At 33.0% G+C, this 13,011-nt stretch overlaps 1 protein-coding gene across 1 annotated transcript in view; it reads left to right on the plus strand.

The window, feature by feature from the left end:
- The first annotated feature begins 7,120 nt into the window (after positions 1 to 7,120).
- Positions 7,121 to 13,011, plus strand: part of thw (chitin-binding domain protein thawb) — a 162,749-nt gene continuing 156,858 nt past the window's right edge. The window contains exon 1 of the mRNA XM_089640455.1: positions 7,121 to 7,405. The gene's annotated coding sequence lies outside the window, so the exon portion shown is untranslated. The remainder of the gene's footprint in view (positions 7,406 to 13,011) is intronic.

A 13,011-nucleotide genomic window follows, 5' to 3' on the forward strand; every position in this document is an offset into this window, starting at 1 on the left:
AGATTACTTCTAAAAATTTGTGAAGAATATGGAAAACAGCATAATATGATGTATAACCCGAAGAAGACGGAATTAATTGCGTTCCACTACGGAAAAAATTCAGATACAAGTAAGATGCTCCCCGTATACCTAACGAGGCAAGAATAAAAACATGTTCGAAAGTAAAATATTTGGGGCACATTATTAATCAAGACCTATCGGACGATGGCGATATCGAACGACAAAGGAGAAGCCTAAGCATAGTGTCTAATATGATTTCCCGCAGATTTTGCAAATGGAGCAATACCGTTAAAAAAAGACTTTCAACGCATTCTGTACTGGCCTGTATACGTGTGAGAAATGGTGTCACTACCGAACTTGCTCGATGGAACGACTCCGAATTCAATATAATGACGCCTGAAGAATCATATTTGGATACCGAAGATACAGCAGCGCATCGACAATGTTCACGGAACTAGGACTGAATGGATTTGCCGGCCTGATGGAATACCGGGTCTCCGCCAACACGTTGCTGACCGCAGCCTACCAGCACCAAGCGCAACTCCTGAGTGAGCGCTGGGCCCAAGCTCGCTCAAGACCACGCACTGCATAGTTGTACTCTGTTGTTAATTTATTATTCTTCAAATATTTTTTCATTTTTCACATACCTAGTGTACAAAAAAAATATATTTATATATATGGGTCGTGTGGGATTGCACTAACCTCCCCACATTCTGTAAAAAAATAAAATAATTATTATTATTAACTTCAGATAAATTGGTAGTTTAACAAAAAAAATATGACTTTTTAATTTTTGATGACTCGGATAAATGAAAAAAACGAATTATTATACCATATAAGTGGTAGACAGCGAGGATGGAATAAATTAATATCATACGTCTTCAAATAGTAAATCTATTTGATTAAGACATTCTTGACATGACCCGCATCGATGTGAATCGATTGATCGTGCTATGTTTTTCACTCTCTTGTAAATCTTTGCTTAGCACATCCGCTGTACCTGCCCAAACCAAGAGTGACTTTGTTAATCGAATTCACATGATCATATATTAAATCAAACAATGTTTATATTTGAATTAAAAAATTGAAACAATGCATGTGAAATTATGTTAATTACTTTTAATAATAAATTATATGATGTAAATTTCTTATTTTAATTTAATTGACTTTTTCTTTGGTACTTTCTTTTGGTTATTTTTTCTCAATATCTCTTATCGAATAATCTGCGTTATTAACAACTATTATTATTTCCATTTTAATTGTAGATCATATCATCTACAATAAAATAATAATAATTATAAGATATTCTGAATTCTGGACAAATCAGTTCCAATTTTTAAAATAAAATAATTTTCTATATTATACGTACCTAATTTATCGCTTGTCTGAATTCTTCACATAGTCGAAAATAACACATACATTCAAAGAATATTTGAGCTTATTGAAACAGATTTCACGCAGGACTATCGCACATATAAACGAAATTAGTTTGTTTGATGTTATTATTTTTTTAGATTACGTACATTTATAACTTTTAATTGTAGCAGCAATGATTTTTTATGTGAATATCGTAAAATAGACCCATTTGCTCCCAACCGTCTGGAGTCAGTGAAACTATGGCATCCTCGATAGGGGTATATCGTGAGGCTGAAGATAATGGGGAAGAGAAGGAAGTGAGACAGTAGAAAGTGGGAAAATAACTAATCATAAAACACGACTAAACCATTTAAAGTAAGGTTTCAATTCTGAATACTGATATTCACCAGGGCGATACTGAGAGTATCTTCCATTTTGGCACGTTCCGCAAATATTCAATGTACATATTATTTTGATGAATTAATCGTGAAACAATAAAAATTAATTGAATAAAATTTATTTGCGCTGGCCGGGATTTGAATCCGCGACTTCCGGATTGACTGTCGGAGTCTTAACAATCTCAATTCGGCATGTTAATATCAGTAGTATCACATAAAAAAGAGTAGAAAAATATACCTACCCTACAGGTAATCAATTTAATTTAATTCTTTGTTAATACATTGAGGGTGCAATCCAAATCAACTGCCAGTAAAATTGTAGTTATATTTTAATATATATTTTTTACTTATTGTTTTAACGTTATTTGTGGATGCGCCTTTACAGTACGAAAAGACAATGTGGTTGGCGACACTGATTGAACGGAAACGGGAGAACCGTAAAGATGGCCGCAAATGTGTTTTGGCGTTTTGGGACCGCTGAGAGTTTTTGAGGGAGGATTTTGGAATCCGTATTGATCGGAGTTTAAGTAATTCATTTTTTATTTTTCCAATGTGGGATGAATTGTTTTTTTGTGTTAAATCTAGGATCTTTTGTATCGCTGGAGAGTTACGAAGATTGTAACTGGGTTTTTATCAACAAGGAAAACAAGGATCTTGAAGTAATATTGATGGATTCTGCTGTGATGAAGTGAAGGGAGCTCTTGATCACAGTTCTATTGATTGTTAAACAAGAAATGCATGCCTGTGGGGCTTTTTATGTAGACTATACAGGAAATGATTATTTCTTCTCATGAAGACGAGTAGCGGGACCGGATTTTGAGACGAATGTATATTGGCGCCATGGACTCCTAAAGATTTGATTGGCCATCATCGACCTTGGATGGACCTCTTCCTGGGTGGATGCATGATGGGACTTAACGTCGAGGAGGGAATCATGAATCTTACTCCGGGAGGGCAGAAGGCAATACATCCTCCGGATTAGATGAACAAGCGATCGTAGAAAAACATATCCTTCATTCACCTAAAGCTCACATTTTCTTTTTTTTTACGTATTTTAATGTAACACATTAGTTTGAATTGAATTGTGATTGTTTTTTTTTGGATTAGAAGCTTCTGCTTTTTCTTTAAAATTCACTACACATGCATCAGTCTCCACACCTCTATATTCCTAAAACGGAGTTTCTGGCAACATTTGCCAATTGACCTGGAAAGAACCTTAACATTTTATAATAAGCGAGGATTTATTTCAGTGCAGAAATTCTGGGACTAACTACCATATGTATTCCTCTTTGCCCAGAATCTATCTCTTATATACTTTATCTTCTTTGTTTATAAAGCAATTCAGTTAATAAACAATGTAGGTTTCTTAATATTCATATCTAAAAGCCCCAATAAAAAGGGCGTTAATTAATAAATAAATAATATTATTTTAATTAAATTATGAATTTTGACATTTTTCTAATCTATTGCGTAGCTAGTCAGCATTTTTAAAAAAGGTTTAACGAAATACAATTGGCACGTCTACAATTTTGTCATGGAAGTTTTGTTACCTTATGTCAACAGTGCGGTTACCTGCAAAATAATACACCACAGTAGGTTGACAGCATCTATTATGAACCCCATTTTCAATTATTAAAACTGTTTTTAAATATACTAATTTCACAAGACATTCATTGTTTTACTTGAATACAGCGAACCATTTAAAGCATTTCTCAACCATGTTACTTAACTTTAAAGTCACAATAAAATACTTTTATAGTGTTTGCATTGAAACAAATAAATCATAAACTTACAGTTTGGCGGCCACCTCTGCTCCGGAGATGAGAAATACTTACAAAAAACACTGAACTTTACCCCCGAATACCCCGTATACCTACTCTGTTGATATTTGTCATATCAGAGAAAATCCTCAAAAAGAAACTCCGTACAGCATTCTCAAATGAGACAGATGCCCCGAAGGAAATCATTTCGCTCTTGCGTGCAGTTAATTTAAAAATAAAAATAATATTTCTATATTTCGACATAAGTTTTTAATAATATATTTTGATTTAAAATAACATAAATATAAAATAATGCCTTTTGACATGAAATGACATAAATAAATAATAGTATCTTTTGATATGACACATTCAATGGTTTACGGCTTCGTATCTCGGAACGACCTTTGAAAGTTTCGTGTAAATGTCAATCGATCGGAAGAAAGGTATTTTCAAGCACACTCTCAGATGCTTTAAATCAATTTCATCGAACGTTAACAATCTGTACATAAATAATAATATATACTTACAGTGGCGTACATACCAAACAATAATCAAAATTATAAGTTTCACACACAAAACAGTACACAAATATAAAAGGCGAAGTAAAGTTGAACTAACAAGAAATAACCACAAAGGAAACAGACAGGGATATATACACATAAGTACAACGCCAAGGTAGGAATTTACAAAAATGTACTTACCCACTAATCCATTGGTAAAAATACTGTACATAAATAATAATATATACATACAACGGCGTACAGACCAAACATTAGGATGATATTCTCTTTCTCTCCTTTTATATCCCCCGTATTTGTAATCGAGCGTAATCCATTTTTACCAATCGACTGTACCGAACTTTGGTCCATAATTAATTTTAACACCAATTTAGCGACATACAACGCTATTCTACACGCTTAATTACAAAACAAATGCAGCATCTAATTCCCCAACTGACCGTGTTCTTCATACATTCAATGACATTTGTCTAAACTCTAACATCGACATTATTTCGGATTCAGCGCCCAAATTTAAACGTAGCATCATGTCAATAATATAAAATGTTCAATGCGCATACATACATACACACATTCACATATACACACACCTACACCCTACACTACCGAATATACATTCCACATATGAGACAAGGAAAGATATCATAGGTACCACTTTGAAATATGTAATATCTGTAATTTGTTTCAACGTACTGTGTTTGTTTCTATAAATTTAAATCAAAATAAAGCAAATCGCAGTATTTTAGGAGAGCCGGGTGCACAAATGTGTCCATTTACGAGCTAGGCACCCACTATAGGCTTCAAACTGTTTGCCTACAACGTATTTTAAGACACGTACTTTGGACGGGTTGTTCGTTACTGAGGACTTTAAACTGGAGAATCTCATAGTCACGGGTACATTGGAAGGCAGGAGAAGCAGAAGAAGGTCACCAATGGCATGGAGTGACCAAGTATCACTGGAGTCCGGTACGTCGGTGCCCTTGGCTCTTCAGGCAGTGAAAAACGCGATGAGTGGAGGCGCCTTGTCCACCATGAAAATTGGAGTGGGATCACGATCCAATGAAGAACCACACAAGAATAATGAGATAAAACAATGAAGGCGAACAAAACAGTAATGTACATTGTCATAAATTTTTAAAAGTATAATTAAAACGAGTACATAGGTTTTAACCTGGATTTTAATGCGTATTATGGACTCCGGCGCAGTGGGAGATTATTTATAGCTGATTATTTTAATTTAATTTATTAAGATTTTTCTATCACGGTTTTAAGAATAGTTGTATCATACATTTTGTAAGCCTCCTCCTGGATGAAAATTCATCACTACGCCACTGCTTAATCATTCCTCAAAACGTAATTCACGTAAAAAAACAATAATATGTACACAATCAAAAGTTTAACAAAAGTAAACAAAATTTTCACAATTATTTTGTAACAGTAATAAAAAAACATAAAAGTCATGTTGTTCGTTGATCGTAAATTGTAATTTCACGGCATCCATCACAGAGTTGACTGAGGTCGTAGAGTAGTGAATTAATAAGTTGACACGGATTTATTTAGCGGATATAAAAATTTGAAAGGTTGCCGCTGCATTCTCTACGACTCTAGCGGCAGAATAAGAAAGAGAGAGGACCTTTGGGAATATATGTAATAACTACAGGGCGGTTGGAAAGGTTGTAATAACAACAAAATATTAGTTTTTAAACTTACACATACAAATCTGTTCTTAAAATACAAACACAAATTCCAAAAAGATTATTCTAATAACGATGCACACTTAACATAAGTCGACAAATCATAATGAAAAAACACGGAATTCTGTATTATTAAGTGTGTAGTTATAATTTCTCTTTAACCTTTGTCGAGCCAATACATCTTCTGCCTGTCTTGACAGAACACAATAATGCAAAAATATGTAATGACGTTGTTCAAAATAAACACACATTTAAAAAGTACATATTTTATAAAACTTCTTATTCTACTCGGAATTAGGAAAAAATGCGTATTAAAATATTTTTTTAAAAATAAATATTGGATATGCGAAATTTTATGAGACGTGAGTACCTGTACTTTAAAAAAAGAGTATTTTTTTAAGTTTATTATTTCTAAAATAAATATTTTTAGTAAATTATATATTTTTTTTTATTGGTGCCCTTTTTTACTCATTTAACTTTTTTACTCATTTACACGCTCTAGCGTGTTTAAATCGCACTTTATGGAACGCGCGTTTTTTAAAGTTACCATGGCAACATCAACAAATCAACAAAATGTGAAGTCTAAATGTCAACTTTTAACTATAAATCCAACTATTAATCTTATGTGACAGATTGCAAATTAATGTTTGTGTTTTTCATTTCCATGACAACAAGATATTGTGATGTCACATCACGAATTCATTAATAGTTCTTATTTACAAATTTTTAATAATAATATCAATATTTATGTTTTCAAAGTGTACCAATAAAAAAATAGCGTAAAGTATTCGTGGATAACTGGTCTTTAATATACTAATAATATTTATTTTTTCTCCCCGAAAAAGCATTAATTTATATGTACATATTTATATTTATTTAAATTTTTTATGTGATTTTTAAAATTATTTTTTTATGTGAATACTGCACAAGAGTCCCATGCTCCCGACCGTCTAGAGCAAATGATACTATGGCAGCCTCAATTGGGTATGTGTGAGGTTTAAGGTAGTGGACAGGGGAAGTAAATAGGAATGAGGAAGTTGGAGGAGTAATTATAACTTTGTCTAACGATATGATTTAATGTATATTTTTCTTTTCCTATTTACCTATATAAAAATCCTCGGATACCATAATGGGCTGTGCCTAGTTTGGTGACCGAAAAAACATTAAATTATTGCGAAGCAAAATTATCAATTAATAAACGAAGAAAAATCATTTTGAATGAGAAAAATTATAATATATATTTTTTAGTAGCATAATATTCATTCGTTCGAATCACCGTGTAGCAACCATCGGCACCATCTCCTTACGCCAATCCACCGCCTCCAACTGAGAGCTTCTCTCATCTGCGCGGGTTCACTCTGCATCCTCAGTCATCTACCGACGGTGGATGCATCTAAACGTCTCTGAACACCCGAGAAGCCTCCGTCACACCAACCAAACATCAAACTACCACCCCTTCAAACAAGTTAACACCAATTAGCAAGAACATCACTATTTGTTGGAAATATTAACTAATTAATAAGTTATATAGAGTTTTGGTTCGTCCGTGGTTCGAAGGACGTGTTGTGTTAAGGATTTGATACGCGTTGTTATTGTTTTGTTTCTGAAACTTTACTGAAAGCTGAAATTTTTTTGGACAGTGTGTGCTGAGCGGGAAGCTGACGATCTTTGAAAACTTGGTAAGTTTTTTTAAAGCTTTTTTTAAATCTGTGTTTGAAAGATAATTCGTTTATATTTAAAAAAAAAAAATAAATGCATTACCAAAAGAATATACTCGTAGTGGGAATCGGTAAAAAAATTAATAAAGGTTGCAACACTTTAAATGAAAATACAATATACATTATCGCTTAGATATCACCAATATATACGGGGAACACCCGTGTTTTGTTTAAGCGCGTTAAATCTTATCTCAACGCGTTTTACGGTCACAATTTTGTATGCCTACACTTTCGATTGACATAGTTTAATGTTTTTATGACAAAATTAAATTATTTTTAAATCATAAAGTCTCTGTTTCGAGAGTCGAACAGAATGTTGTCACAATAACAGACGTAATGATTATGTTTTCATTTATTTGAGTAGAGAAATTCCGTGCGAGATGGCACGCAGAATTCAATCGCACCTTTTCTATCCCATTCTCTGCTCGAGTTTGTATTGAAACATTGACAATAAAATTTCATGATTTACTCTCACAAGAAAACGAATCTCGCCATTGTTTTTCTGCTTTAAGGCCCGTACATCGTGTGTGTGTAATTAAAATACTTAACATCTCCGCGCCTAAAGGTATAATTATTTTATAGGCGGATAAAACGGTGATGGAACCGATCAAAAAATACGCTCGTTTAAAGGCCATTGTTTTGCTTTACCTCGTTGCGTGAGAAAAAATGTGGTTTAGATTCATACAGAATTCTTTTCTATTTGCTTTTACAACATAGGAAGTTTTAAATTATTGCAATTGATCTGAACTTCTTTTACACGGGGAAAATCAACCCCAAAGTCCTAACTTGAATTGTATTTACAAATAAAATAGTAAAAAAAAACTGTTGAAATGAAGTTTGTGATTTGAAATCGTTAAACAGTAAAATTAGTACGTGCCAAGCTACTACAAAAACCTACTTGCACCATCCTATGTAGTTCGCCCATAATATTTAAATATATAATACATGTATGTAAATAAATATAAATGATATCACTAATCACATGTAATTTTCTATCACTTGAACATGTGTCAATCACGAAATGCAAATACAATTATTGAAATTACAGTTTGACCTGTTTTCGAACACTTAATATAGAAATTACAGTTTCACCTATTTACGAACACTAAATATAGAAATTACAGTTTGACCTGTTTACGAACACTGAATATAAAAACAACACCTAATTATGAGCTTAGGTCTTAGAATATATTCCCTATAAAATGATCAATCACTTGACAAAAGACCTGTAAAAAGATTTCTTCTGAAGGATAATTTCAACAAGCTCTTTTCTGAGCTTCTAGAGACCTTTTAGATATCTACGGGCCGGGTTGTTTTATGAAATTGCGCAAGTCATTCACTCATTTGCACATAAAATCAGTCGACGGATTTTAGTATGAGGGCCTATTGTAAGTTTTGTGTTACACGCCGCAAAAGAAAGGGAAACTCTTGATAATTTGCAGACAACTTGCGTGTAAAATACTCTAATGAAACCATAAGCATCCACCAATAAATGAAGCACGCAACAGATGTTAAAGGCTGAGATAGCGTGGAAGAGATGCACTTTAAATCGTAGAAACTCACTTGGAAGAAGAGCGGCTCTCGTGATTGCAATGCAGGTGAGAATTCAAAAAATGTCTCCTACGTGATATGCTGGAAAGAAAACAAATAAAATTTTAATAATTTTTCATTCGTTTACATTATTATGAAGAGTTAATTATATACGTTTAGATATCCGATTACTCGCGGAAAAGGAAATGTGACTTTAGCTGTTGACAGAGACGAAAATATAAAGGTGCATTGACCTTCGCGAATGGCATCAGGGAAAACAGCATTTTTATGTTTTCCTGGTACATGCTACGTTTCAAGAAACGATTTTTAATCACAACGAAAACCGTTGAAATGTTTTTATTAATCATTATTATGTTTATAAATACTTCGTTCAGTCAACCAATTAATATTTGAATTTTAGTTGTGTTAGAAAAATTTGGACTTGAATTGATTCGGTTTTGAAAACGATGAAAATTTTTGAACGATGAACTCTGTCGTTAAGAATATGGACATTTTTTGAGATTCGAATTTCAAGATGAACGTTAATATTTTTAAGTGGTAATTGATCTTTGAAATATTAATTAAATAACTCTAAAAAATAAGACGTTACTCCGAAACGTTTAATTCATAGTTTTCAATAAACGGATCGCAATCTTTAGGAATGCTGTCCTTGTCCTAACGGTATTTCAATGGAATAGGCTCCGAAAAACTGTCGTCATTGATCCCTTCAGTACCAGTGCATAGTTGAGGAACACGCCAAAAGCATGCCTAACTTTCGTACACGGTTGACTTTTTTCACATGAGAACGGATCGTTTTTACAACTCGTTCTTGAGTTTAACACCGGCTGTGGAACGATTTGCCAGTGGCTGTTTGATCTCTTAACCCTAGACCCATGTACACTCCTCCCTCTCCCCAAAAAGACCCTACACACAGCATCCCCAAAGATGACATGGCCCAGAGGAAAATGATTTCCCTCGGAGCCTTTTTCTTCTCAGGTCATTGTCTGGAGTGAATGTGTTTTTTTTAAAAGAACATAAATGTTCAATAATTTCTTCATAAGTGACAAAAATTATTGAACTTAAAAATTGTTTCCTCATTTTATGATCACATTATCATTTATTCCCCTTTTTATCGATTTTATTTTTAATATGAACATATGAAACTTAATTGGGAAAAATAATAATTTAATAAAATGCTAAGCATATTCGTTCCAAACAGATGTTCCGATAACAGTCACCTCCTGCCCTAACATTAAATAATATTATGGTTTCAATATGGCTTAGGAAACTCTTCCTAATGGTAGTTAAATTGCATCATTAATAAAGATTACTGATATTTGAGAATGGTATTAATCTAATACTGTCGCAATCAGAGGCGACATTGGATGGCAAATAGTGAAGGATAAATACGGCAAAGGTTGTTTCAAAGTGAAACTAATTTGGAAACATGCCTATAATTAATAATGCAGCGTCCTGGAAATGTTTCAAAAACGTGAATCAATAGTTGAGATCTTTTATTATTAGTAAAAATAATTTCTTTTACTGACTAAAGATCCTAATGTCAGTAAACTATATTTAATTTTTGAACTATTATCTCTACGACAGTTGAACATCCAACTTAAAGAATAACATTACATATTAATTACGGAATTCACCTTCTGAGAAACTGGGCGTCCTATATAGGGCAAGCAGATTCTTCAATGATGACCTGCTGCTAATCTCAAGTAGTCCAAAATTTGAATATGGGAGCCACTTCTGGCCTAAAACTCTAAAATACTTGATAAACGTACTTGATTATGTGCAAAGTAGGCGGTTCGTTAAATGCACAGACGCGATGTAAACATGCTTTTCTACAGATATTTCTATAGTCTGCTTGAAAAAGGTATCAGCAATGATCCTCTGTGTACCGGTGCACGTACGCGAAACTCAACGGACACGAGTCAAACACCCGATCACACTTGAAATATGTAGGCTTCATGTGAACGGATCGTTTCATCGACTAATTTTTGTATAAGTCGGCTGGCATGTATTCATAAATTTTTCTGGACGAAGAAAAAAGTGCCCCTTTTTCTTGATATATAAAATCTACAACATTATATTAACATAACGTTGCGCATTTAAAAATATTTTCATCCCATATATAATAATGATGAAAAACAGATAAAGATTCACATTTATGAAGACAGAGGATACAATAATTATAATATAAATATGCCCATATTTATGTTAAAAAACTTAACTTATTTTTAAGTTTTCTTATTTCGTCTAAACTTTTCCAGTATCAACCGGTTGTATGCATTTTTATTTTAAAGTGTGCTTACACGTTACCTAACGAAATATATTTTATCCCTTATCTCTTAAATACTTCTTTCGATAAATTAAACGTTTCACACTAACCTTGATTTGCTTTTAGAGAGCATCAGTTAAAAGTTTCGTTATAACATGTTCTAAACCCTATTTTAAAAGAAAATGGCACGTCGTTCCCTCAGATTCGGAAATAATGAATTGATTTTCCTCAATTAACACTCCACAAATTTTGTATACCATTCTCCAGTCCTCATTCATGTCCAGATTGGCCGGACTTGTCAAGTCAGGGTCTTAATTTTTATTCAAAGTCTATGATTTTTGTCTTAAATATTTTGTATTGTCGTGGCAGAAGTCGTGAACTCCATCAAAGCCTTGTTATTGCCTTGACTTAAAATAAAGTTTATTGTTTTTATGACCTATTTTGTAACAGAGATTTTATTTGACTATCTTGTATTGTATCATTTCTCTTGCATTAACTTCGTCTAATATGTAATGTGTTGTAATTGGACCTATTCCGTTAATAAATAAACAAAATTTAATTTATGTAATGACAAGATTTCACGCACACATTTTCATCCACAGGAAGCTATAGATAAGGGGTTAGGAATATAATTTATTTTAATTATTTGTTGATGAAAACTTTATATTTGTTATACGAAATCGCAAGTGCAAAAATGTGTTTATAATCGCTTAAAAAATACATTTTCTGTTTGTCGATTAGGTACATTGTAGACATGTACTCAGCGACTGTAATTTTGTACAACTCGCAATGAGAACCCATTGTTTCTATTCAACTTCACCTGTTGCCGATTTCATTGGCCTTTTGTTTCAGGCAAATAAATACAAAGGTGTTCTAAAGAATTACACTACGGCAAACTAAAAGTTGCTAAAACGTATTATATAATTCTATTCGTGTAAGATCTTACGGTTCATACTTATCTGGCTACTATTCAAATAATTAGAAAGATCAATAAAAGAATGCTTGCCAAAATTTTGACTTTAATTATGACGCCGGAAGGCAATACAGCAGAACTGCAAAAATCACTGAGGATCAAATACTACTTTAAGGAAGTGTTGTTTCACAGAATTTGAACAATTCATGAAATTATGATTTAAGATTTTCACGGCCAAAAGTATTTTTGTTATTTGTTTTTGGAGTGTAATTCCGTGTTTCGCTAACTCCTTCTTCAGCCAACGTTTCGGACAGCATTGCAGTGTCCATCATCAGGGCAGATGTGTTATTTAAGGTTGTGGTGAAATGTGAGCTTATGTATGAGGTTGTGAGGTTACACTGCAATGCTGTCCGAAACGTTGGCTAAAGAAGGAGTTAGCGAAACACGACATAAAACCCCAAAAACAAATAACAAAAATTCATGAAATTGATTTTCAAGGTGTGAGAAGGTCCTATACAAGTTCTTTCATCATTTTAGTTTTGTTCAAACAACTGGCCATATAATAAAATATTTTGAATAGAATCTTCACAGAACTTGAAAATCAACTTTGAAATATGATGAATTGTTAAAATTCTGCGAAACAAACCGTCCTAAGTTGATGAATAAAATGTGTCAAATAATTTATGATATTCTAGGGTTAGCATGGGATTTGAAAAGCTTGAAAGTAACAGGAAAAATTGTACTGTTTCTAAAACTGCATGAAATTCGAAAAGGTTGAAGAAGCGAGAAAAGTATGCTATTACAGAATTTGAATTTGAAATTAGCAGGTAGCAAAAT

Source organism: Hesperophylax consimilis, chromosome 15, assembly GCF_061612785.1.
Source record: "Hesperophylax consimilis isolate HC1 chromosome 15, BYU_Hcon_1.0, whole genome shotgun sequence".
NCBI classification, from domain to species: Eukaryota; Metazoa; Arthropoda; class Insecta; order Trichoptera; family Limnephilidae; genus Hesperophylax; species Hesperophylax consimilis.